The following is a 23,420-nucleotide window of genomic DNA, read 5'->3' as shown; positions in this document are numbered from 1 at the left end:
GCAGACCTGTCATGCCAGGGGGATTAGCTCAAGTGGCAGAGCGCTCGCTTTGCATGCGAGAGGCAGCGGGATCGATGCCCGCATTCTCCAAGAGTTATTTTTCACATGGTAGCAGTGATTGTCTTTTTACCTCATGCTCAAAACTCCAACAGCTAAAACTAGGAGGCTTTCGATCAAGGACAAAACAAGCCTTCGATAGCTCAGCTGGTAGAGCCGAAGACTGTAGAAGAAAGTTAGCAATCCTTAGGTTGCTGGTTCAATTCCGGCTCGAAGGAGTTTTGCGCATTCTATCGGAAGGTTCATCCGGCTGGTAAACACAGCCCAGCTATGCTCGTTCCGTCCACCTACAAACAGCTCTTCTAGAAAGGTCTCCTCCGTTGTACCTGAGGAGTGAGGAGATCAAAACGTAAGCACAAATCAACAGAGAGTTTTTTGTCTTCTCCGTAGATATGTAAAGGCTTTGCTTGGAAGAGGCGTGCATGTATTTGGAAGCCACCCTTCACCTTGTAAAGTCCTCCGATGATCTTCTACTATGGCAACATGGAACTCACACTTAAAAAAAAAAAAAAAAAAAAAAAAAGCTATTCTTACAGAAAAAAAATACCATATAACAATGCAGCTTCTCACCTGACATGATAAGAAAATCCCTATGAAGTGTGGCAAGAAACTAAAGGCACAACTGTCCCGCCAGGGGAATTAGCTCAAGTGGTAGAGCGCTCGCTTCGCATGTGAGAGGCAGCGGGATCGATGCCCGCATTCTCCAAGAGTTATTTTTCACATGGTAGCAGTGATTGCCTTTTCACCTCATGCTCAAAACTCCAACAGCTAAAACTAGGAGGCTTTCAACCAAGGCCAAGACAAGCCTTCAATAGCTCAGCTGGTAGAGCCAAAGACTGTAGATGTAAATGAGCAAATCCTTCGGTTGCTGGTTCAATTCCAGCTCGAAGGATGTTTGCGCGTTCTATCGGAGGGCTCATCCTGCTAGTAAACACAGCCCAGCTATGCTCCCTCTGTCCACCTACAAACAGCTCTTCTAGAAGGGTCTCCTCCGTTGTACCTGAGGAGTTCAAAACGTAAGCACAAAGCAACAGAGAGTTTTTTGTTGGGAGAGCAGCTCAGCCGAAAGCTAACGTGGAACCTTTTACACCCCTAGAATGCTACTCGAGCCAAAGAGACCATCGCCCCTGAATAAACACAGCCCAGCTAAGCTGCTTCCGTCCACATACAAAGAGCTCTTTTCCAAAAGTATCCTCCATTCTAACTCGGGAGTTCAAAACGTAGGCAGCGAGCAACAGAGTTATTTGTCGGGAGAGCAATTGAAAGACGACGTGGAACCTTCTTCACTCGTACATAGGCTGCTACTTAAGCAAAAAAGACCATCGTCCCTGGGTGGGCTTGAACCACCATCCTTTCGGTTAACAGCCGAACGCGCTAACCAATTGCGCCACAGAGACGCAAACAGATCTTTCTACAGGAACTCTCAGCCAGGCAGGCCAGGCACAGGTTTCTCAGATCAACTTTTTAACATAATATGACAAAAAGAAATCAGCAAAAACAAAGAGACAATTGCTGATGCTCAGGAGGACTCGAGGCGCCGACAATAAGCTCCTGCTGATGGATTCCATCACAAAGACCAAATACATTTTAGCCACTTTTGAAAAGTCAGTCGATAAATAGACCTTCTCAACGAACAGACCACCGGCAGCAGAGTGGCGCAGCGGAAGCGTGCTGGGCCCATAACCCAGAGGTCGATGGATCGAAACCATCCTCTGCTAGTTGATTCTTTTTATACAGGTCATCATTATATTTCTTCGATAAGACTGATATTGGGCTACATTGCAACTTTCGTCTCCAAACTATTAAGGGGTTTTTTATTGCTTACCCCTCGGTTCTTCGTAGATATGTAAAGGGTTTGCTTGGAAGAGGTGTGCATGTATTTGTAAGCCACCCTTCACCTTTTAAACTCCTCCGATGATCTTCTACTATGGTAAAATGGAACTCACACTGTAAAAAAAAAAGCAAGCTATTCTTACATAAAAATTGCCATATAGCATTGCAGCTTCTCACCTGACATGATGAGAAAATCACCGTGAAGTGTGGCAAGAAGCTAAAGGCAGACCTGTCATGCCAGGGGGATTAGCTCAAGTGGCAGAGCGCTCGCTTTGCATGCGAGAGGCAGCGGGATCGATGCCCGCATTCTCCAAGAGTTATTTTTCACATGGTAGCAGTGACTGTCTTTTTACCTCATGCTCAAAACTCCAACAGCTAAAACTAGGAGGCTTTCGATCAAGGACAAAACAAGCCTTCGATAGCTCAGCTGGTAGAGCCGAAGACTGTAAAAGAAAGTTAGCAATCCTTAGGTTGCTGGTTCAATTCCGGCTCGAAGGAGTTTTGCGCATTCTATCGGAAGGTTCATCCGGCTGGTAAACACAGCCCAGCTATGCTCGTTCCGTCCACCTACAAACAGCTCTTCTAGAAAGGTCTCCTCCGTTGTACCTGAGGAGTGAGGAGATCAAAACGTAAGCACAAATCAACAGAGAGTTTTTTGTCTTCTCCGTAGATATGTAAAGGCTTTGCTTGGAAGAGGCGTGCATGTATTTGGAAGCCACCCTTCACCTTGTAAAGTCCTCCGATGATCTTCTACTATGGCAACATGGAACTCACACTTAAAAAAAAAAAAAAAAAAAAAAAAAGCTATTCTTACAGAAAAAAAATACCATATAACAATGCAGCTTCTCACCTGACATGATAAGAAAATCCCTATGAAGTGTGGCAAGAAACTAAAGGCACAACTGTCCCGCCAGGGGAATTAGCTCAAGTGGTAGAGCGCTCGCTTCGCATGTGAGAGGCAGCGGGATCGATGCCCGCATTCTCCAAGAGTTATTTTTCACATGGTAGCAGTGATTGCCTTTTCACCTCATGCTCAAAACTCCAACAGCTAAAACTAGGAGGCTTTCAACCAAGGCCAAGACAAGCCTTCAATAGCTCAGCTGGTAGAGCCAAAGACTGTAGATGTAAATGAGCAAATCCTTCGGTTGCTGGTTCAATTCCAGCTCGAAGGATGTTTGCGCGTTCTATCGGAGGGCTCATCCTGCTAGTAAACACAGCCCAGCTATGCTCCCTCTGTCCACCTACAAACAGCTCTTCTAGAAGGGTCTCCTCCGTTGTACCTGAGGAGTTCAAAACGTAAGCACAAAGCAACAGAGAGTTTTTTGTTGGGAGAGCAGCTCAGCCGAAAGCTAACGTGGAACCTTTTACACCCCTAGAATGCTACTCGAGCCAAAGAGACCATCGCCCCTGAATAAACACAGCCCAGCTAAGCTGCTTCCGTCCACATACAAAGAGCTCTTTTCCAAAAGTATCCTCCATTCTAACTCGGGAGTTCAAAACGTAGGCAGCGAGCAACAGAGTTATTTGTCGGGAGAGCAATTGAAAGACGACGTGGAACCTTCTTCACTCGTACATAGGCTGCTACTTAAGCAAAAAAGACCATCGTCCCTGGGTGGGCTTGAACCACCATCCTTTCGGTTAACAGCCGAACGCGCTAACCAATTGCGCCACAGAGACGCAAACAGATCTTTCTACAGGAACTCTCAGCCAGGCAGGCCAGGCACAGGTTTCTCAGATCAAATTTTTAACATAATATGACAAAAAGAAATCAGCAAAAACAAAGAGACAATTGCTGATGCTCAGGAGGACTCGAGGCGCCGACAATAAGCTCCTGCTGATGGATTCCATCACAAAGACCAAATACATTTTAGCCACTTTTGAAAAGTCAGTCGATAAATAGACCTTCTCAACGAACAGACCACCGGCAGCAGAGTGGCGCAGCGGAAGCGTGCTGGGCCCATAACCCAGAGGTCGATGGATCGAAACCATCCTCTGCTAGTTGATTCTTTTTATACAGGTCATCATTATATTTCTTCGATAAGACTGATATTGTGCTACATTGCAACTTTCGTCTCCAAACTATTAAGGGGTTTTTTATTGCTTACCCCTCGGTTCTTCGTAGATATGTAAAGGGTTTGCTTGGAAGAGGTGTGCATGTATTTGTAAGCCACCCTTCACCTTTTAAACTCCTCCGATGATCTTCTACTATGGTAAAATGGAACTCACACTGTAAAAAAAAAAGCAAGCTATTCTTACATAAAAATTGCCATATAGCATTGCAGCTTCTCACCTGACATGATGAGAAAATCACCGTGAAGTGTGGCAAGAAGCTAAAGGCAGACCTGTCATGCCAGGGGGATTAGCTCAAGTGGCAGAGCGCTCGCTTTGCATGCGAGAGGCAGCGGGATTGATGCCCGCATTCTCCAAGAGTTATTTTTCACATGGTAGCAGTGATTGTCTTTTTACCTCATGCTCAAAACTCCAACAGCTAAAACTAGGAGGCTTTCGATCAAGGACAAAACAAGCCTTCGATAGCTCAGCTGGTAGAGCCGAAGACTGTAGAAGAAAGTTAGCAATCCTTAGGTCGCTGGTTCAATTCCGGCTCGAAGGAGTTTTGCGCATTCTATCGGAAGGTTCATCCGGCTGGTAAACACAGCCCAGCTATGCTCGTTCCGTCCACCTACAAACAGCTCTTCTAGAAAGGTCTCCTCCGTTGTACCTGAGGAGTGAGGAGATCAAAACGTAAGCACAAATCAACAGAGAGTTTTTTGTCTTCTCCGTAGATATGTAAAGGCTTTGCTTGGAAGAGGCGTGCATGTATTTGAAAGCCACCCTTCACCTTGTAAAGTCCTCCGATGATCTTCTACTATGGCAACATGGAACTCACACTTAAAAAAAAAAAAAAAAAAAAAAAAAAGCTATTCTTACAGAAAAAAAATACCATATAACAATGCAGCTTCTCACCTGACATGATAAGAAAATCCCTATGAAGTGTGGCAAGAAACTAAAGGCACAACTGTCCCGCCAGGGGAATTAGCTCAAGTGGTAGAGCGCTCGCTTCGCATGTGAGAGGCAGCGGGATCGATGCCCGCATTCTCCAAGAGTTATTTTTCACATGGTAGCAGTGATTGCCTTTTCACCTCATGCTCAAAACTCCAACAGCTAAAACTAGGAGGCTTTCAACCAAGGCCAAGACAAGCCTTCAATAGCTCAGCTGGTAGAGCCAAAGACTGTAGATGTAAATGAGCAAATCCTTCGGTTGCTGGTTCAATTCCAGCTCGAAGGATGTTTGCGCGTTCTATCGGAGGGCTCATCCTGCTAGTAAACACAGCCCAGCTATGCTCCCTCTGTCCACCTACAAACAGCTCTTCTAGAAGGGTCTCCTCCGTTGTACCTGAGGAGTTCAAAACGTAAGCACAAAGCAACAGAGAGTTTTTTGTTGGGAGAGCAGCTCAGCCGAAAGCTAACGTGGAACCTTTTACACCCCTAGAATGCTACTCGAGCCAAAGAGACCATCGCCCCTGAATAAACACAGCCCAGCTAAGCTGCTTCCGTCCACATACAAAGAGCTCTTTTCCAAAAGTATCCTCCATTCTAACTCGGGAGTTCAAAACGTAGGCAGCGAGCAACAGAGTTATTTGTCGGGAGAGCAATTGAAAGACGACGTGGAACCTTCTTCACTCGTACATAGGCTGCTACTTAAGCAAAAAAGACCATCGTCCCTGGGTGGGCTTGAACCACCATCCTTTCGGTTAACAGCCGAACGCGCTAACCAATTGCGCCACAGAGACGCAAACAGATCTTTCTACAGGAACTCTCAGCCAGGCAGGCCAGGCACAGGTTTCTCAGATCAACTTTTTAACATAATATGACAAAAAGAAATCAGCAAAAACAAAGAGACAATTGCTGATGCTCAGGAGGACTCGAGGCGCCGACAATAAGCTCCTGCTGATGGATTCCATCACAAAGACCAAATACATTTTAGCCACTTTTGAAAAGTCAGTCGATAAATAGACCTTCTCAACGAACAGACCACCGGCAGCAGAGTGGCGCAGCGGAAGCGTGCTGGGCCCATAACCCAGAGGTCGATGGATCGAAACCATCCTCTGCTAGTTGATTCTTTTTATACAGGTCATCATTATATTTCTTCGATAAGACTGATATTGTGCTACATTGCAACTTTCGTCTCCAAACTATTAAGGGGTTTTTTATTGCTTACCCCTCGGTTCTTCGTAGATATGTAAAGGGTTTGCTTGGAAGAGGTGTGCATGTATTTGTAAGCCACCCTTCACCTTTTAAACTCCTCCGATGATCTTCTACTATGGTAAAATGGAACTCACACTGTAAAAAAAAAAGCAAGCTATTCTTACATAAAAATTGCCATATAGCATTGCAGCTTCTCACCTGACATGATGAGAAAATCACCGTGAAGTGTGGCAAGAAACTAAAGGCAGACCTGTCATGCCAGGGGGATTAGCTCAAGTGGCAGAGCGCTCGCTTTGCATGCGAGAGGCAGCGGGATCGATGCCCGCATTCTCCAAGAGTTATTTTTCACATGGTAGCAGTGATTGTCTTTTTACCTCATGCTCAAAACTCCAACAGCTAAAACTAGGAGGCTTTCGATCAAGGACAAAACAAGCCTTCGATAGCTCAGCTGGTAGAGCCGAAGACTGTAGAAGAAAGTTAGCAATCCTTAGGTCGCTGGTTCAATTCCGGCTCGAAGGAGTTTTGCGCATTCTATCGGAAGGTTCATCCGGCTGGTAAACACAGCCCAGCTATGCTCGTTCCGTCCACCTACAAACAGCTCTTCTAGAAAGGTCTCCTCCGTTGTACCTGAGGAGTGAGGAGATCAAAACGTAAGCACAAATCAACAGAGAGTTTTTTGTCTTCTCCGTAGATATGTAAAGGCTTTGCTTGGAAGAGGCGTGCATGTATTTGGAAGCCACCCTTCACCTTGTAAAGTCCTCCGATGATCTTCTACTATGGCAACATGGAACTCACACTTAAAAAAAAAAAAAAAAAAAAAAAAAAGCTATTCTTACAGAAAAAAAATACCATATAACAATGCAGCTTCTCACCTGACATGATAAGAAAATCCCTATGAAGTGTGGCAAGAAACTAAAGGCACAACTGTCCCGCCAGGGGAATTAGCTCAAGTGGTAGAGCGCTCGCTTCGCATGTGAGAGGCAGCGGGATCGATGCCCGCATTCTCCAAGAGTTATTTTTCACATGGTAGCAGTGATTGCCTTTTCACCTCATGCTCAAAACTCCAACAGCTAAAACTAGGAGGCTTTCAACCAAGGCCAAGACAAGCCTTCAATAGCTCAGCTGGTAGAGCCAAAGACTGTAGATGTAAATGAGCAAATCCTTCGGTTGCTGGTTCAATTCCAGCTCGAAGGATGTTTGCGCGTTCTATCGGAGGGCTCATCCTGCTAGTAAACACAGCCCAGCTATGCTCCCTCTGTCCACCTACAAACAGCTCTTCTAGAAGGGTCTCCTCCGTTGTACCTGAGGAGTTCAAAACGTAAGCACAAAGCAACAGAGAGTTTTTTGTTGGGAGAGCAGCTCAGCCGAAAGCTAACGTGGAACCTTTTACACCCCTAGAATGCTACTCGAGCCAAAGAGACCATCGCCCCTGAATAAACACAGCCCAGCTAAGCTGCTTCCGTCCACATACAAAGAGCTCTTTTCCAAAAGTATCCTCCATTCTAACTCGGGAGTTCAAAACGTAGGCAGCGAGCAACAGAGTTATTTGTCGGGAGAGCAATTGAAAGACGACGTGGAACCTTCTTCACTCGTACATAGGCTGCTACTTAAGCAAAAAAGACCATCGTCCCTGGGTGGGCTTGAACCACCATCCTTTCGGTTAACAGCCGAACGCGCTAACCAATTGCGCCACAGAGACGCAAACAGATCTTTCTACAGGAACTCTCAGCCAGGCAGGCCAGGCACAGGTTTCTCAGATCAACTTTTTAACATAATATGACAAAAAGAAATCAGCAAAAACAAAGAGACAATTGCTGATGCTCAGGAGGACTCGAGGCGCCGACAATAAGCTCCTGCTGATGGATTCCATCACAAAGACCAAATACATTTTAGCCACTTTTGAAAAGTCAGTCGATAAATAGACCTTCTCAACGAACAGACCACCGGCAGCAGAGTGGCGCAGCGGAAGCGTGCTGGGCCCATAACCCAGAGGTCGATGGATCGAAACCATCCTCTGCTAGTTGATTCTTTTTATACAGGTCATCATTATATTTCTTCGATAAGACTGATATTGTGCTACATTGCAACTTTCGTCTCCAAACTATTAAGGGGTTTTTTATTGCTTACCCCTCGGTTCTTCGTAGATATGTAAAGGGTTTGCTTGGAAGAGGTGTGCATGTATTTGTAAGCCACCCTTCACCTTTTAAACTCCTCCGATGATCTTCTACTATGGTAAAATGGAACTCACACTGTAAAAAAAAAAGCAAGCTATTCTTACATAAAAATTGCCATATAGCATTGCAGCTTCTCACCTGACATGATGAGAAAATCACCGTGAAGTGTGGCAAGAAGCTAAAGGCAGACCTGTCATGCCAGGGGGATTAGCTCAAGTGGCAGAGCGCTCGCTTTGCATGCGAGAGGCAGCGGGATCGATGCCCGCATTCTCCAAGAGTTATTTTTCACATGGTAGCAGTGATTGTCTTTTTACCTCATGCTCAAAACTCCAACAGCTAAAACTAGGAGGCTTTCGATCAAGGACAAAACAAGCCTTCGATAGCTCAGCTGGTAGAGCCGAAGACTGTAGAAGAAAGTTAGCAATCCTTAGGTCGCTGGTTCAATTCCGGCTCGAAGGAGTTTTGCGCATTCTATCGGAAGGTTCATCCGGCTGGTAAACACAGCCCAGCTATGCTCGTTCCGTCCACCTACAAACAGCTCTTCTAGAAAGGTCTCCTCCGTTGTACCTGAGGAGTGAGGAGATCAAAACGTAAGCACAAATCAACAGAGAGTTTTTTGTCTTCTCCGTAGATATGTAAAGGCTTTGCTTGGAAGAGGCGTGCATGTATTTGGAAGCCACCCTTCACCTTGTAAAGTCCTCCGATGATCTTCTACTATGGCAACATGGAACTCACACTTAAAAAAAAAAAAAAAAAAAAAAAAAAGCTATTCTTACAGAAAAAAAATACCATATAACAATGCAGCTTCTCACCTGACATGATAAGAAAATCCCTATGAAGTGTGGCAAGAAACTAAAGGCACAACTGTCCCGCCAGGGGAATTAGCTCAAGTGGTAGAGCGCTCGCTTCGCATGTGAGAGGCAGCGGGATCGATGCCCGCATTCTCCAAGAGTTATTTTTCACATGGTAGCAGTGATTGCCTTTTCACCTCATGCTCAAAACTCCAACAGCTAAAACTAGGAGGCTTTCAACAAAGGCCAAGACAAGCCTTCAATAGCTCAGCTGGTAGAGCCAAAGACTGTAGATGTAAATGAGCAAATCCTTCGGTTGCTGGTTCAATTCCAGCTCGAAGGATGTTTGCGCGTTCTATCGGAGGGCTCATCCTGCTAGTAAACACAGCCCAGCTATGCTCCCTCTGTCCACCTACAAACAGCTCTTCTAGAAGGGTCTCCTCCGTTGTACCTGAGGAGTTCAAAACGTAAGCACAAAGCAACAGAGAGTTTTTTGTTGGGAGAGCAGCTCAGCCGAAAGCTAACGTGGAACCTTTTACACCCCTAGAATGCTACTCGAGCCAAAGAGACCATCGCCCCTGAATAAACACAGCCCAGCTAAGCTGCTTCCGTCCACATACAAAGAGCTCTTTTCCAAAAGTATCCTCCATTCTAACTCGGGAGTTCAAAACGTAGGCAGCGAGCAACAGAGTTATTTGTCGGGAGAGCAATTGAAAGACGACGTGGAACCTTCTTCACTCGTACATAGGCTGCTACTTAAGCAAAAAAGACCATCGTCCCTGGGTGGGCTTGAACCACCATCCTTTCGGTTAACAGCCGAACGCGCTAACCAATTGCGCCACAGAGACGCAAACAGATCTTTCTACAGGAACTCTCAGCCAGGCAGGCCAGGCACAGGTTTCTCAGATCAACTTTTTAACATAATATGACAAAAAGAAATCAGCAAAAACAAAGAGACAATTGCTGATGCTCAGGAGGACTCGAGGCGCCGACAATAAGCTCCTGCTGATGGATTCCATCACAAAGACCAAATACATTTTAGCCACTTTTGAAAAGTCAGTCGATAAATAGACCTTCTCAACGAACAGACCACCGGCAGCAGAGTGGCGCAGCGGAAGCGTGCTGGGCCCATAACCCAGAGGTCGATGGATCGAAACCATCCTCTGCTAGTTGATTCTTTTTATACAGGTCATCATTATATTTCTTCGATAAGACTGATATTGTGCTACATTGCAACTTTCGTCTCCAAACTATTAAGGGGTTTTTTATTGCTTACCCCTCGGTTCTTCGTAGATATGTAAAGGGTTTGCTTGGAAGAGGTGTGCATGTATTTGTAAGCCACCCTTCACCTTTTAAACTCCTCCGATGATCTTCTACTATGGTAAAATGGAACTCACACTGTAAAAAAAAAAGCAAGCTATTCTTACATAAAAATTGCCATATAGCATTGCAGCTTCTCACCTGACATGATGAGAAAATCACCGTGAAGTGTGGCAAGAAGCTAAAGGCAGACCTGTCATGCCAGGGGGATTAGCTCAAGTGGCAGAGCGCTCGCTTTGCATGCGAGAGGCAGCGGGATCGATGCCCGCATTCTCCAAGAGTTATTTTTCACATGGTAGCAGTGATTGTCTTTTTACCTCATGCTCAAAACTCCAACAGCTAAAACTAGGAGGCTTTCGATCAAGGACAAAACAAGCCTTCGATAGCTCAGCTGGTAGAGCCGAAGACTGTAGAAGAAAGTTAGCAATCCTTAGGTCGCTGGTTCAATTCCGGCTCGAAGGAGTTTTGCGCATTCTATCGGAAGGTTCATCCGGCTGGTAAACACAGCCCAGCTATGCTCGTTCCGTCCACCTACAAACAGCTCTTCTAGAAAGGTCTCCTCCGTTGTACCTGAGGAGTGAGGAGATCAAAACGTAAGCACAAATCAACAGAGAGTTTTTTGTCTTCTCCGTAGATATGTAAAGGCTTTGCTTGGAAGAGGCGTGCATGTATTTGGAAGCCACCCTTCACCTTGTAAAGTCCTCCGATGATCTTCTACTATGGCAACATGGAACTCACACTTAAAAAAAAAAAAAAAAAAAAAAAAAAAGCTATTCTTACAGAAAAAAAATACCATATAACAATGCAGCTTCTCACCTGACATGATAAGAAAATCCCTATGAAGTGTGGCAAGAAACTAAAGGCACAACTGTCCCGCCAGGGGAATTAGCTCAAGTGGTAGAGCGCTCGCTTCGCATGTGAGAGGCAGCGGGATCGATGCCCGCATTCTCCAAGAGTTATTTTTCACATGGTAGCAGTGATTGCCTTTTCACCTCATGCTCAAAACTCCAACAGCTAAAACTAGGAGGCTTTCAACCAAGGCCAAGACAAGCCTTCAATAGCTCAGCTGGTAGAGCCAAAGACTGTAGATGTAAATGAGCAAATCCTTCGGTTGCTGGTTCAATTCCAGCTCGAAGGATGTTTGCGCGTTCTATCGGAGGGCTCATCCTGCTAGTAAACACAGCCCAGCTATGCTCCCTCTGTCCACCTACAAACAGCTCTTCTAGAAGGGTCTCCTCCGTTGTACCTGAGGAGTTCAAAACGTAAGCACAAAGCAACAGAGAGTTTTTTGTTGGGAGAGCAGCTCAGCCGAAAGCTAACGTGGAACCTTTTACACCCCTAGAATGCTACTCGAGCCAAAGAGACCATCGCCCCTGAATAAACACAGCCCAGCTAAGCTGCTTCCGTCCACATACAAAGAGCTCTTTTCCAAAAGTATCCTCCATTCTAACTCGGGAGTTCAAAACGTAGGCAGCGAGCAACAGAGTTATTTGTCGGGAGAGCAATTGAAAGACGACGTGGAACCTTCTTCACTCGTACATAGGCTGCTACTTAAGCAAAAAAGACCATCGTCCCTGGGTGGGCTTGAACCACCATCCTTTCGGTTAACAGCCGAACGCGCTAACCAATTGCGCCACAGAGACGCAAACAGATCTTTCTACAGGAACTCTCAGCCAGGCAGGCCAGGCACAGGTTTCTCAGATCAACTTTTTAACATAATATGACAAAAAGAAATCAGCAAAAACAAAGAGACAATTGCTGATGCTCAGGAGGACTCGAGGCGCCGACAATAAGCTCCTGCTGATGGATTCCATCACAAAGACCAAATACATTTTAGCCACTTTTGAAAAGTCAGTCGATAAATAGACCTTCTCAACGAACAGACCACCGGCAGCAGAGTGGCGCAGCGGAAGCGTGCTGGGCCCATAACCCAGAGGTCGATGGATCGAAACCATCCTCTGCTAGTTGATTCTTTTTATACAGGTCATCATTATATTTCTTCGATAAGACTGATATTGTGCTACATTGCAACTTTCGTCTCCAAACTATTAAGGGGTTTTTTATTGCTTACCCCTCGGTTCTTCGTAGATATGTAAAGGGTTTGCTTGGAAGAGGTGTGCATGTATTTGTAAGCCACCCTTCACCTTTTAAACTCCTCCGATGATCTTCTACTATGGTAAAATGGAACTCACACTGTAAAAAAAAAAGCAAGCTATTCTTACATAAAAATTGCCATATAGCATTGCAGCTTCTCACCTGACATGATGAGAAAATCACCGTGAAGTGTGGCAAGAAACTAAAGGCAGACCTGTCATGCCAGGGGGATTAGCTCAAGTGGCAGAGCGCTCGCTTTGCATGCGAGAGGCAGCGGGATCGATGCCCGCATTCTCCAAGAGTTATTTTTCACATGGTAGCAGTGATTGTCTTTTTACCTCATGCTCAAAACTCCAACAGCTAAAACTAGGAGGCTTTCGATCAAGGACAAAACAAGCCTTCGATAGCTCAGCTGGTAGAGCCGAAGACTGTAGAAGAAAGTTAGCAATCCTTAGGTCGCTGGTTCAATTCCGGCTCGAAGGAGTTTTGCGCATTCTATCGGAAGGTTCATCCGGCTGGTAAACACAGCCCAGCTATGCTCGTTCCGTCCACCTACAAACAGCTCTTCTAGAAAGGTCTCCTCCGTTGTACCTGAGGAGTGAGGAGATCAAAACGTAAGCACAAATCAACAGAGAGTTTTTTGTCTTCTCCGTAGATATGTAAAGGCTTTGCTTGGAAGAGGCGTGCATGTATTTGGAAGCCACCCTTCACCTTGTAAAGTCCTCCGATGATCTTCTACTATGGCAACATGGAACTCACACTTAAAAAAAAAAAAGCTATTCTTACAGAAAAAAAATACCATATAACAATGCAGCTTCTCACCTGACATGATAAGAAAATCCCTATGAAGTGTGGCAAGAAACTAAAGGCACAACTGTCCCGCCAGGGGAATTAGCTCAAGTGGTAGAGCGCTCGCTTCGCATGTGAGAGGCAGCGGGATCGATGCCCGCATTCTCCAAGAGTTATTTTTCACATGGTAGCAGTGATTGCCTTTTCACCTCATGCTCAAAACTCCAACAGCTAAAACTAGGAGGCTTTCAACCAAGGCCAAGGCAAGCCTTCAATAGCTCAGCTGGTAGAGCCAAAGACTGTAGATGTAAATGAGCAAATCCTTCGGTTGCTGGTTCAATTCCAGCTCGAAGGATGTTTGCGCGTTCTATCGGAGGGCTCATCCTGCTAGTACACACAGCCCAGCTATGCTCCCTCTGTCCACCTACAAACAGCTCTTCTAGAAGGGTCTCCTCCGTTGTACCTGAGGAGTTCAAAACGTAAGCACAAAGCAACAGAGAGTTTTTTGTTGGGAGAGCAGCTCAGCCGAAAGCTAACGTGGAACCTTTTACACCCCTAGAATGCTACTCGAGCCAAAGAGACCATCGCCCCTGAATAAACACAGCCCAGCTAAGCTGCTTCCGTCCACATACAAAGAGCTCTTTTCCAAAAGTATCCTCCATTCTAACTCGGGAGTTCAAAACGTAGGCAGCGAGCAACAGAGTTATTTGTCGGGAGAGCAATTGAAAGACGACGTGGAACCTTCTTCACTCGTACATAGGCTGCTACTTAAGCAAAAAAGACCATCGTCCCTGGGTGGGCTTGAACCACCATCCTTTCGGTTAACAGCCGAACGCGCTAACCAATTGCGCCACAGAGACGCAAACAGATCTTTCTACAGGAACTCTCAGCCAGGCAGGCCAGGCACAGGTTTCTCAGATCAACTTTTTAACATAATATGACAAAAAGAAATCAGCAAAAACAAAGAGACAATTGCTGATGCTCAGGAGGACTCGAGGCGCCGACAATAAGCTCCTGCTGATGGATTCCATCACAAAGACCAAATACATTTTAGCCACTTTTGAAAAGTCAGTCGATAAATAGACCTTCTCAACGAACAGACCACCGGCAGCAGAGTGGCGCAGCGGAAGCGTGCTGGGCCCATAACCCAGAGGTCGATGGATCGAAACCATCCTCTGCTAGTTGATTCTTTTTATACAGGTCATCATTATATTTCTTCGATAAGACTGATATTGTGCTACATTGCAACTTTCGTCTCCAAACTATTAAGGGGTTTTTTATTGCTTACCCCTCGGTTCTTCGTAGATATGTAAAGGGTTTGCTTGGAAGAGGTGTGCATGTATTTGTAAGCCACCCTTCACCTTTTAAACTCCTCCGATGATCTTCTACTATGGTAAAATGGAACTCACACTGTAAAAAAAAAAGCAAGCTATTCTTACATAAAAATTGCCATATAGCATTGCAGCTTCTCACCTGACATGATGAGAAAATCACCGTGAAGTGTGGCAAGAAACTAAAGGCAGACCTGTCATGCCAGGGGGATTAGCTCAAGTGGCAGAGCGCTCGCTTTGCATGCGAGAGGCAGCGGGATCGATGCCCGCATTCTCCAAGAGTTATTTTTCACATGGTAGCAGTGATTGTCTTTTTACCTCATGCTCAAAACTCCAACAGCTAAAACTAGGAGGCTTTCGATCAAGGACAAAACAAGCCTTCGATAGCTCAGCTGGTAGAGCCGAAGACTGTAGAAGAAAGTTAGCAATCCTTAGGTCGCTGGTTCAATTCCGGCTCGAAGGAGTTTTGCGCATTCTATCGGAAGGTTCATCCGGCTGGTAAACACAGCCCAGCTATGCTCGTTCCGTCCACCTACAAACAGCTCTTCTAGAAAGGTCTCCTCCGTTGTACCTGAGGAGTGAGGAGATCAAAACGTAAGCACAAATCAACAGAGAGTTTTTTGTCTTCTCCGTAGATATGTAAAGGCTTTGCTTGGAAGAGGCGTGCATGTATTTGGAAGCCACCCTTCACCTTGTAAAGTCCTCCGATGATCTTCTACTATGGCAACATGGAACTCACACTTAAAAAAAAAAAAAAAAAAAAAAAAAGCTATTCTTACAGAAAAAAAATACCATATAACAATGCAGCTTCTCACCTGACATGATAAGAAAATCCCTATGAAGTGTGGCAAGAAACTAAAGGCACAACTGTCCCGCCAGGGGAATTAGCTCAAGTGGTAGAGCGCTCGCTTCGCATGTGAGAGGCAGCGGGATCGATGCCCGCATTCTCCAAGAGTTATTTTTCACATGGTAGCAGTGATTGCCTTTTCACCTCATGCTCAAAACTCCAACAGCTAAAACTAGGAAGCTTTCAACCAAGGCCAAGACAAGCCTTCAATAGCTCAGCTGGTAGAGCCAAAGACTGTAGATGTAAATGAGCAAATCCTTGGGTTGCTGGTTCAATTCCAGCTCGAAGGATGTTTGCGCGTTCTATCGGAGGGCTCATCCTGCTAGTAAACACAGCCCAGCTATGCTCCCTCTGTCCACCTACAAACAGCTCTTCTAGAAGGGTCTCCTCCGTTGTACCTGAGGAGTTCAAAACGTAAGCACAAAGCAACAGAGAGTTTTTTGTTGGGAGAGCAGCTCAGCCGAAAGCTAACGTGGAACCTTTTACACCCCTAGAATGCTACTCGAGCCAAAGAGACCATCGCCCCTGAATAAACACAGCCCAGCTAAGCTGCTTCCGTCCACATACAAAGAGCTCTTTTCCAAAAGTATCCTCCATTCTAACTCGGGAGTTCAAAACGTAGGCAGCGAGCAACAGAGTTATTTGTCGGGAGAGCAATTGAAAGACGACGTGGAACCTTCTTCACTCGTACATAGGCTGCTACTTAAGCAAAAAAGACCATCGTCCCTGGGTGGGCTTGAACCACCATCCTTTCGGTTAACAGCCGAACGCGCTAACCAATTGCGCCACAGAGACGCAAACAGATCTTTCTACAGGAACTCTCAGCCAGGCAGGCCAGGCACAGGTTTCTCAGATCAACTTTTTAACATAATATGACAAAAAGAAATCAGCAAAAACAAAGAGACAATTGCTGATGCTCAGGAGGACTCGAGGCGCCGACAATAAGCTCCTGCTGATGGATTCCATCACAAAGACCAAATACATTTTAGCCACTTTTGAAAAGTCAGTCGATAAATAGACCTTCTCAACGAACAGACCACCGGCAGCAGAGTGGCGCAGCGGAAGCGTGCTGGGCCCATAACCCAGAGGTCGATGGATCGAAACCATCCTCTGCTAGTTGATTCTTTTTATACAGGTCATCATTATATTTCTTCGATAAGACTGATATTGTGCTACATTGCAACTTTTGTCTCCAAACTATTAAGGGGTTTTTTATTGCTTACCCCTCGGTTCTTCGTAGATATGTAAAGGGTTTGCTTGGAAGAGGTGTGCATGTATTTGTAAGCCACCCTTCACCTTTTAAACTCCTCCGATGATCTTCTACTATGGTAAAATGGAACTCACACTGTAAAAAAAAAAGCAAGCTATTCTTACATAAAAATTGCCATATAGCATTGCAGCTTCTCACCTGACATGATGAGAAAATCACCGTGAAGTGTGGCAAGAAACTAAAGGCAGACCTGTCATGCCAGGGGGATTAGCTCAAGTGGCAGAGCGCTCGCTTTGCATGCGAGAGGCAGCGGGATCGATGCCCGCATTCTCCAAGAGTTATTTTTCACATGGTAGCAGTGATTGTCTTTTTACCTCATGCTCAAAACTCCAACAGCTAAAACTAGGAGGCTTTCGATCAAGGACAAAACAAGCCTTCGATAGCTCAGCTGGTAGAGCCGAAGACTGTAGAAGAAAGTTAGCAATCCTTAGGTCGCTGGTTCAATTCCGGCTCGAAGGAGTTTTGCGCATTCTATCGGAAGGTTCATCCGGCTGGTAAACACAGCCCAGCTATGCTCGTTCCGTCCACCTACAAACAGCTCTTCTAGAAAGGTCTCCTCCGTTGTACCTGAGGAGTGAGGAGATCAAAACGTAAGCACAAATCAACAGAGAGTTTTTTGTCTTCTCCGTAGATATGTAAAGGCTTTGCTTGGAAGAGGCGTGCATGTATTTGGAAGCCACCCTTCACCTTGTAAAGTCCTCCGATGATCTTCTACTATGGCAACATGGAACTCACACTTAAAAAAAAAAAAAAAAAAAAAAAAAAGCTATTCTTACAGAAAAAAAATACCATATAACAATGCAGCTTCTCACCTGACATGATAAGAAAATCCCTATGAAGTGTGGCAAGAAACTAAAGGCACAACTGTCCCGCCAGGGGAATTAGCTCAAGTGGTAGAGCGCTCGCTTCGCATGTGAGAGGCAGCGGGATCGATGCCCGCATTCTCCAAGAGTTATTTTTCACATGGTAGCAGTGATTGCCTTTTCACCTCATGCTCAAAACTCCAACAGCTAAAACTAGGAGGCTTTCAACCAAGGCCAAGACAAGCCTTCAATAGCTCAGCTGGTAGAGCCAAAGACTGTAGATGTAAATGAGCAAATCCTTGGGTTGCTGGTTCAATTCCAGCTCGAAGGATGTTTGCGCGTTCTATCGGAGGGCTCATCCTGCTAGTAAACACAGCCCAGCTATGCTCCCTCTGTCCACCTACAAACAGCTCTTCTAGAAGGGTCTCCTCCGTTGTACCTGAGGAGTTCAAAACGTAAGCACAAAGCAACAGAGAGTTTTTTGTTGGGAGAGCAGCTCAGCCGAAAGCTAACGTGGAACCTTTTACACCCCTAGAATGCTACTCGAGCCAAAGAGACCATCGCCCCTGAATAAACACAGCCCAGCTAAGCTGCTTCCGTCCACATACAAAGAGCTCTTTTCCAAAAGTATCCTCCATTCTAACTCGGGAGTTCAAAACGTAGGCAGCGAGCAACAGAGTTATTTGTCGGGAGAGCAATTGAAAGACGACGTGGAACCTTCTTCACTCGTACATAGGCTGCTACTTAAGCAAAAAAGACCATCGTCCCTGGGTGGGCTTGAACCACCATCCTTTCGGTTAACAGCCGAACGCGCTAACCAATTGCGCCACAGAGACGCAAACAGATCTTTCTACAGGAACTCTCAGCCAGGCAGGCCAGGCACAGGTTTCTCAGATCAACTTTTTAACATAATATGACAAAAAGAAATCAGCAAAAACAAAGAGACAATTGCTGATGCTCAGGAGGACTCGAGGCGCCGACAATAAGCTCCTGCTGATGGATTCCATCACAAAGACCAAATACATTTTAGCCACTTTTGAAAAGTCAGTCGATAAATAGACCTTCTCAACGAACAGACCACCGGCAGCAGAGTGGCGCAGCGGAAGCGTGCTGGGCCCATAACCCAGAGGTCGATGGATCGAAACCATCCTCTGCTAGTTGATTCTTTTTATACAGGTCATCATTATATTTCTTCGATAAGACTGATATTGTGCTACATTGCAACTTTTGTCTCCAAACTATTAAGGGGTTTTTTATTGCTTACCCCTCGGTTCTTCGTAGATATGTAAAGGGTTTGCTTGGAAGAGGTGTGCATGTATTTGTAAGCCACCCTTCACCTTTTAAACTCCTCCGATGATCTTCTACTATGGTAAAATGGAACTCACACTGTAAAAAAAAAAGCAAGCTATTCTTACATAAAAATTGCCATATAGCATTGCAGCTTCTCACCTGACATGATGAGAAAATCACCGTGAAGTGTGGCAAGAAACTAAAGGCAGACCTGTCATGCCAGGGGGATTAGCTCAAGTGGCAGAGCGCTCGCTTTGCATGCGAGAGGCAGCGGGATCGATGCCCGCATTCTCCAAGAGTTATTTTTCACATGGTAGCAGTGATTGTCTTTTTACCTCATGCTCAAAACTCCAACAGCTAAAACTAGGAGGCTTTCGATCAAGGACAAAACAAGCCTTCGATAGCTCAGCTGGTAGAGCCGAAGACTGTAGAAGAAAGTTAGCAATCCTTAGGTCGCTGGTTCAATTCCGGCTCGAAGGAGTTTTGCGCATTCTATCGGAAGGTTCATCCGGCTGGTAAACACAGCCCAGCTATGCTCGTTCCGTCCACCTACAAACAGCTCTTCTAGAAAGGTCTCCTCCGTTGTACCTGAGGAGTGAGGAGATCAAAACGTAAGCACAAATCAACAGAGAGTTTTTTGTCTTCTCCGTAGATATGTAAAGGCTTTGCTTGGAAGAGGCGTGCATGTATTTGGAAGCCACCCTTCACCTTGTAAAGTCCTCCGATGATCTTCTACTATGGCAACATGGAACTCACACTTAAAAAAAAAAAAAAAAAAAAAAAAAAAGCTATTCTTACAGAAAAAAAATACCATATAACAATGCAGCTTCTCACCTGACATGATAAGAAAATCCCTATGAAGTGTGGCAAGAAACTAAAGGCACAACTGTCCCGCCAGGGGAATTAGCTCAAGTGGTAGAGCGCTCGCTTCGCATGTGAGAGGCAGCGGGATCGATGCCCGCATTCTCCAAGAGTTATTTTTCACATGGTAGCAGTGATTGCCTTTTCACCTCATGCTCAAAACTCCAACAGCTAAAACTAGGAGGCTTTCAACCAAGGCCAAGACAAGCCTTCAATAGCTCAGCTGGTAGAGCCAAAGACTGTAGATGTAAATGAGCAAATCCTTCGGTTGCTGGTTCAATTCCAGCTCGAAGGATGTTTGCGCGTTCTATCGGAGGGCTCATCCTGCTAGTAAACACAGCCCAGCTATGCTCCCTCTGTCCACCTACAAACAGCTCTTCTAGAAGGGTCTCCTCCGTTGTACCTGAGGAGTTCAAAACGTAAGCACAAAGCAACAGAGAGTTTTTTGTTGGGAGAGCAGCTCAGCCGAAAGCTAACGTGGAACCTTTTACACCCCTAGAATGCTACTCGAGCCAAAGAGACCATCGCCCCTGAATAAACACAGCCCAGCTAAGCTGCTTCCGTCCACATACAAAGAGCTCTTTTCCAAAAGTATCCTCCATTCTAACTCGGGAGTTCAAAACGTAGGCAGCGAGCAACAGAGTTATTTGTCGGGAGAGCAATTGAAAGACGACGTGGAACCTTCTTCACTCGTACATAGGCTGCTACTTAAGCAAAAAAGACCATCGTCCCTGGGTGGGCTTGAACCACCATCCTTTCGGTTAACAGCCGAACGCGCTAACCAATTGCGCCACAGAGACGCAAACAGATCTTTCTACAGGAACTCTCAGCCAGGCAGGCCAGGCACAGGTTTCTCAGATCAACTTTTTAACATAATATGACAAAAAGAAATCAGCAAAAACAAAGAGACAATTGCTGATGCTCAGGAGGACTCGAGGCGCCGACAATAAGCTCCTGCTGATGGATTCCATCACAAAGACCAAATACATTTTAGCCACTTTTGAAAAGTCAGTCGATAAATAGACCTTCTCAACGAACAGACCACCGGCAGCAGAGTGGCGCAGCGGAAGCGTGCTGGGCCCATAACCCAGAGGTCGATGGATCGAAACCATCCTCTGCTAGTTGATTCTTTTTATACAGGTCATCATTATATTTCTTCGATAAGACTGATATTGTGCTACATTGCAACTTTCGTCTCCAAACTATTAAGGGGTTTTTTATTGCTTACCCCTCGGTTCTTCGTAGATATGTAAAGGGTTTGCTTGGAAGAGGTGTGCATGTATTTGTAAGCCACCCTTCACCTTTTAAACTCCTCCGATGATCTTCTACTATGGTAAAATGGAACTCACACTGTAAAAAAAAAAGCAAGCTATTCTTACATAAAAATTGCCATATAGCATTGCAGCTTCTCACCTGACATGATGAGAAAATCACCGTGAAGTGTGGCAAGAAACTAAAGGCAGACCTGTCATGCCAGGGGGATTAGCTCAAGTGGCAGAGCGCTCGCTTTGCATGCGAGAGGCAGCGGGATCGATGCCCGCATTCTCCAAGAGTTATTTTTCACATGGTAGCAGTGATTGTCTTTTTACCTCATGCTCAAAACTCCAACAGCTAAAACTAGGAGGCTTTCGATCAAGGACAAAACAAGCCTTCGATAGCTCAGCTGGTAGAGCCGAAGACTGTAGAAGAAAGTTAGCAATCCTTAGGTCGCTGGTTCAATTCCGGCTCGAAGGAGTTTTGCGCATTCTATCGGAAGGTTCATCCGGCTGGTAAACACAGCCCAGCTATGCTCGTTCCGTCCACCTACAAACAGCTCTTCTAGAAAGGTCTCCTCCGTTGTACCTGAGGAGTGAGGAGATCAAAACGTAAGCACAAATCAACAGAGAGTTTTTTGTCTTCTCCGTAGATATGTAAAGGCTTTGCTTGGAAGAGGCGTGCATGTATTTGGAAGCCACCCTTCACCTTGTAAAGTCCTCCGATGATCTTCTACTATGGCAACATGGAACTCACACTTAAAAAAAAAAAAAAAAAAAAAAAAAAGCTATTCTTACAGAAAAAAAATACCATATAACAATGCAGCTTCTCACCTGACATGATAAGAAAATCCCTATGAAGTGTGGCAAGAAACTAAAGGCACAACTGTCCCGCCAGGGGAATTAGCTCAAGTGGTAGAGCGCTCGCTTCGCATGTGAGAGGCAGCGGGATCGATGCCCGCATTCTCCAAGAGTTATTTTTCACATGGTAGCAGTGATTGCCTTTTCACCTCATGCTCAAAACTCCAACAGCTAAAACTAGGAAGCTTTCAACCAAGGCCAAGACAAGCCTTCAATAGCTCAGCTGGTAGAGCCAAAGACTGTAGATGTAAATGAGCAAATCCTTGGGTTGCTGGTTCAATTCCAGCTCGAAGGATGTTTGCGCGTTCTATCGGAGGGCTCATCCTGCTAGTAAACACAGCCCAGCTATGCTCCCTCTGTCCACCTACAAACAGCTCTTCTAGAAGGGTCTCCTCCGTTGTACCTGAGGAGTTCAAAACGTAAGCACAAAGCAACAGAGAGTTTTTTGTTGGGAGAGCAGCTCAGCCGAAAGCTAACGTGGAACCTTTTACACCCCTAGAATGCTACTCGAGCCAAAGAGACCATCGCCCCTGAATAAACACAGCCCAGCTAAGCTGCTTCCGTCCACATACAAAGAGCTCTTTTCCAAAAGTATCCTCCATTCTAACTCGGGAGTTCAAAACGTAGGCAGCGAGCAACAGAGTTATTTGTCGGGAGAGCAATTGAAAGACGACGTGGAACCTTCTTCACTCGTACATAGGCTGCTACTTAAGCAAAAAAGACCATCGTCCCTGGGTGGGCTTGAACCACCATCCTTTCGGTTAACAGCCGAACGCGCTAACCAATTGCGCCACAGAGACGCAAACAGATCTTTCTACAGGAACTCTCAGCCAGGCAGGCCAGGCACAGGTTTCTCAGATCAACTTTTTAACATAATATGACAAAAAGAAATCAGCAAAAACAAAGAGACAATTGCTGATGCTCAGGAGGACTCGAGGCGCCGACAATAAGCTCCTGCTGATGGATTCCATCACAAAGACCAAATACATTTTAGCCACTTTTGAAAAGTCAGTCGATAAATAGACCTTCTCAACGAACAGACCACCGGCAGCAGAGTGGCGCAGCGGAAGCGTGCTGGGCCCATAACCCAGAGGTCGATGGATCGAAACCATCCTCTGCTAGTTGATTCTTTTTATACAGGTCATCATTATATTTCTTCGATAAGACTGATATTGTGCTACATTGCAACTTTCGTCTCCAAACTATTAAGGGGTTTTTTATTGCTTACCCCTCGGTTCTTCGTAGATATGTAAAGGGTTTGCTTGGAAGAGGTGTGCATGTATTTGTAAGCCACCCTTCACCTTTTAAACTCCTCCGATGATCTTCTACTATGGTAAAATGGAACTCACACTGTAAAAAAAAAAGCAAGCTATTCTTACATAAAAATTGCCATATAGCATTGCAGCTTCTCACCTGACATGATGAGAAAATCACCGTGAAGTGTGGCAAGAAACTAAAGGCAGACCTGTCATGCCAGGGGGATTAGCTCAAGTGGCAGAGCGCTCGCTTTGCATGCGAGAGGCAGCGGGATCGATGCCCGCATTCTCCAAGAGTTATTTTTCACATGGTAGCAGTGATTGTCTTTTTACCTCATGCTCAAAACTCCAACAGCTAAAACTAGGAGGCTTTCGATCAAGGAC

At 45.5% G+C, this 23,420-nt stretch overlaps 33 non-coding genes across 33 annotated transcripts; 22 read left to right on the top strand and 11 right to left on the bottom strand.

Annotated features, from left to right (window-relative positions):
* The first annotated feature begins 17 nt into the window (after positions 1-17).
* On the top strand, positions 18-90 carry TRNAA-UGC (transfer RNA alanine (anticodon UGC)). The gene has a single exon. It is a non-coding gene; the product is annotated as a tRNA-Ala (tRNA).
* Positions 91-690: 600 nt separating this feature from the next.
* On the top strand, positions 691-763 carry TRNAA-CGC (transfer RNA alanine (anticodon CGC)). Its single transcript has one exon. It is a non-coding gene; the product is annotated as a tRNA-Ala (tRNA).
* A 617-nt stretch (positions 764-1,380) lies between these two features.
* TRNAN-GUU (transfer RNA asparagine (anticodon GUU)) lies at positions 1,381-1,454 on the bottom strand. Its single transcript has one exon. It is a non-coding gene; the product is annotated as a tRNA-Asn (tRNA).
* Positions 1,455-2,130: 676 nt separating this feature from the next.
* Positions 2,131-2,203, top strand: TRNAA-UGC (transfer RNA alanine (anticodon UGC)). Its single transcript has one exon. It is a non-coding gene; the product is annotated as a tRNA-Ala (tRNA).
* Positions 2,204-2,803: 600 nt separating this feature from the next.
* TRNAA-CGC (transfer RNA alanine (anticodon CGC)) lies at positions 2,804-2,876 on the top strand. The gene has a single exon. It is a non-coding gene; the product is annotated as a tRNA-Ala (tRNA).
* Positions 2,877-3,493: 617 nt separating this feature from the next.
* Positions 3,494-3,567, bottom strand: TRNAN-GUU (transfer RNA asparagine (anticodon GUU)). The gene has a single exon. It is a non-coding gene; the product is annotated as a tRNA-Asn (tRNA).
* Positions 3,568-4,917: 1,350 nt separating this feature from the next.
* On the top strand, positions 4,918-4,990 carry TRNAA-CGC (transfer RNA alanine (anticodon CGC)). The gene has a single exon. It is a non-coding gene; the product is annotated as a tRNA-Ala (tRNA).
* Positions 4,991-5,607: 617 nt separating this feature from the next.
* On the bottom strand, positions 5,608-5,681 carry TRNAN-GUU (transfer RNA asparagine (anticodon GUU)). Its single transcript has one exon. It is a non-coding gene; the product is annotated as a tRNA-Asn (tRNA).
* Positions 5,682-6,357: 676 nt separating this feature from the next.
* On the top strand, positions 6,358-6,430 carry TRNAA-UGC (transfer RNA alanine (anticodon UGC)). Its single transcript has one exon. It is a non-coding gene; the product is annotated as a tRNA-Ala (tRNA).
* A 601-nt stretch (positions 6,431-7,031) lies between these two features.
* On the top strand, positions 7,032-7,104 carry TRNAA-CGC (transfer RNA alanine (anticodon CGC)). The gene has a single exon. It is a non-coding gene; the product is annotated as a tRNA-Ala (tRNA).
* A 617-nt stretch (positions 7,105-7,721) lies between these two features.
* On the bottom strand, positions 7,722-7,795 carry TRNAN-GUU (transfer RNA asparagine (anticodon GUU)). Its single transcript has one exon. It is a non-coding gene; the product is annotated as a tRNA-Asn (tRNA).
* Positions 7,796-8,471: 676 nt separating this feature from the next.
* Positions 8,472-8,544, top strand: TRNAA-UGC (transfer RNA alanine (anticodon UGC)). Its single transcript has one exon. It is a non-coding gene; the product is annotated as a tRNA-Ala (tRNA).
* Positions 8,545-9,145: 601 nt separating this feature from the next.
* TRNAA-CGC (transfer RNA alanine (anticodon CGC)) lies at positions 9,146-9,218 on the top strand. Its single transcript has one exon. It is a non-coding gene; the product is annotated as a tRNA-Ala (tRNA).
* Positions 9,219-9,835: 617 nt separating this feature from the next.
* Positions 9,836-9,909, bottom strand: TRNAN-GUU (transfer RNA asparagine (anticodon GUU)). The gene has a single exon. It is a non-coding gene; the product is annotated as a tRNA-Asn (tRNA).
* Positions 9,910-10,585: 676 nt separating this feature from the next.
* On the top strand, positions 10,586-10,658 carry TRNAA-UGC (transfer RNA alanine (anticodon UGC)). The gene has a single exon. It is a non-coding gene; the product is annotated as a tRNA-Ala (tRNA).
* Positions 10,659-11,260: 602 nt separating this feature from the next.
* Positions 11,261-11,333, top strand: TRNAA-CGC (transfer RNA alanine (anticodon CGC)). The gene has a single exon. It is a non-coding gene; the product is annotated as a tRNA-Ala (tRNA).
* Positions 11,334-11,950: 617 nt separating this feature from the next.
* On the bottom strand, positions 11,951-12,024 carry TRNAN-GUU (transfer RNA asparagine (anticodon GUU)). Its single transcript has one exon. It is a non-coding gene; the product is annotated as a tRNA-Asn (tRNA).
* A 676-nt stretch (positions 12,025-12,700) lies between these two features.
* TRNAA-UGC (transfer RNA alanine (anticodon UGC)) lies at positions 12,701-12,773 on the top strand. Its single transcript has one exon. It is a non-coding gene; the product is annotated as a tRNA-Ala (tRNA).
* Positions 12,774-13,360: 587 nt separating this feature from the next.
* TRNAA-CGC (transfer RNA alanine (anticodon CGC)) lies at positions 13,361-13,433 on the top strand. Its single transcript has one exon. It is a non-coding gene; the product is annotated as a tRNA-Ala (tRNA).
* Positions 13,434-14,050: 617 nt separating this feature from the next.
* On the bottom strand, positions 14,051-14,124 carry TRNAN-GUU (transfer RNA asparagine (anticodon GUU)). The gene has a single exon. It is a non-coding gene; the product is annotated as a tRNA-Asn (tRNA).
* A 676-nt stretch (positions 14,125-14,800) lies between these two features.
* Positions 14,801-14,873, top strand: TRNAA-UGC (transfer RNA alanine (anticodon UGC)). Its single transcript has one exon. It is a non-coding gene; the product is annotated as a tRNA-Ala (tRNA).
* A 600-nt stretch (positions 14,874-15,473) lies between these two features.
* Positions 15,474-15,546, top strand: TRNAA-CGC (transfer RNA alanine (anticodon CGC)). Its single transcript has one exon. It is a non-coding gene; the product is annotated as a tRNA-Ala (tRNA).
* A 617-nt stretch (positions 15,547-16,163) lies between these two features.
* Positions 16,164-16,237, bottom strand: TRNAN-GUU (transfer RNA asparagine (anticodon GUU)). Its single transcript has one exon. It is a non-coding gene; the product is annotated as a tRNA-Asn (tRNA).
* A 676-nt stretch (positions 16,238-16,913) lies between these two features.
* Positions 16,914-16,986, top strand: TRNAA-UGC (transfer RNA alanine (anticodon UGC)). The gene has a single exon. It is a non-coding gene; the product is annotated as a tRNA-Ala (tRNA).
* A 601-nt stretch (positions 16,987-17,587) lies between these two features.
* TRNAA-CGC (transfer RNA alanine (anticodon CGC)) lies at positions 17,588-17,660 on the top strand. Its single transcript has one exon. It is a non-coding gene; the product is annotated as a tRNA-Ala (tRNA).
* Positions 17,661-18,277: 617 nt separating this feature from the next.
* Positions 18,278-18,351, bottom strand: TRNAN-GUU (transfer RNA asparagine (anticodon GUU)). Its single transcript has one exon. It is a non-coding gene; the product is annotated as a tRNA-Asn (tRNA).
* Positions 18,352-19,027: 676 nt separating this feature from the next.
* TRNAA-UGC (transfer RNA alanine (anticodon UGC)) lies at positions 19,028-19,100 on the top strand. Its single transcript has one exon. It is a non-coding gene; the product is annotated as a tRNA-Ala (tRNA).
* Positions 19,101-19,702: 602 nt separating this feature from the next.
* On the top strand, positions 19,703-19,775 carry TRNAA-CGC (transfer RNA alanine (anticodon CGC)). Its single transcript has one exon. It is a non-coding gene; the product is annotated as a tRNA-Ala (tRNA).
* Positions 19,776-20,392: 617 nt separating this feature from the next.
* TRNAN-GUU (transfer RNA asparagine (anticodon GUU)) lies at positions 20,393-20,466 on the bottom strand. Its single transcript has one exon. It is a non-coding gene; the product is annotated as a tRNA-Asn (tRNA).
* A 676-nt stretch (positions 20,467-21,142) lies between these two features.
* TRNAA-UGC (transfer RNA alanine (anticodon UGC)) lies at positions 21,143-21,215 on the top strand. The gene has a single exon. It is a non-coding gene; the product is annotated as a tRNA-Ala (tRNA).
* Positions 21,216-21,816: 601 nt separating this feature from the next.
* Positions 21,817-21,889, top strand: TRNAA-CGC (transfer RNA alanine (anticodon CGC)). Its single transcript has one exon. It is a non-coding gene; the product is annotated as a tRNA-Ala (tRNA).
* A 617-nt stretch (positions 21,890-22,506) lies between these two features.
* On the bottom strand, positions 22,507-22,580 carry TRNAN-GUU (transfer RNA asparagine (anticodon GUU)). Its single transcript has one exon. It is a non-coding gene; the product is annotated as a tRNA-Asn (tRNA).
* Positions 22,581-23,256: 676 nt separating this feature from the next.
* TRNAA-UGC (transfer RNA alanine (anticodon UGC)) lies at positions 23,257-23,329 on the top strand. The gene has a single exon. It is a non-coding gene; the product is annotated as a tRNA-Ala (tRNA).
* Positions 23,330-23,420: the final 91 nt, after the last annotated feature.

Source organism: Anomaloglossus baeobatrachus, chromosome 3 (genome assembly GCF_048569485.1).
Source record: "Anomaloglossus baeobatrachus isolate aAnoBae1 chromosome 3, aAnoBae1.hap1, whole genome shotgun sequence".
Taxonomy (NCBI): Eukaryota; Metazoa; Chordata; class Amphibia; order Anura; family Aromobatidae; genus Anomaloglossus; species Anomaloglossus baeobatrachus.
The sequence above is the reverse complement of the archived record's forward strand: the minus strand, read 5'-3'. Positions and strand labels throughout refer to the sequence as shown.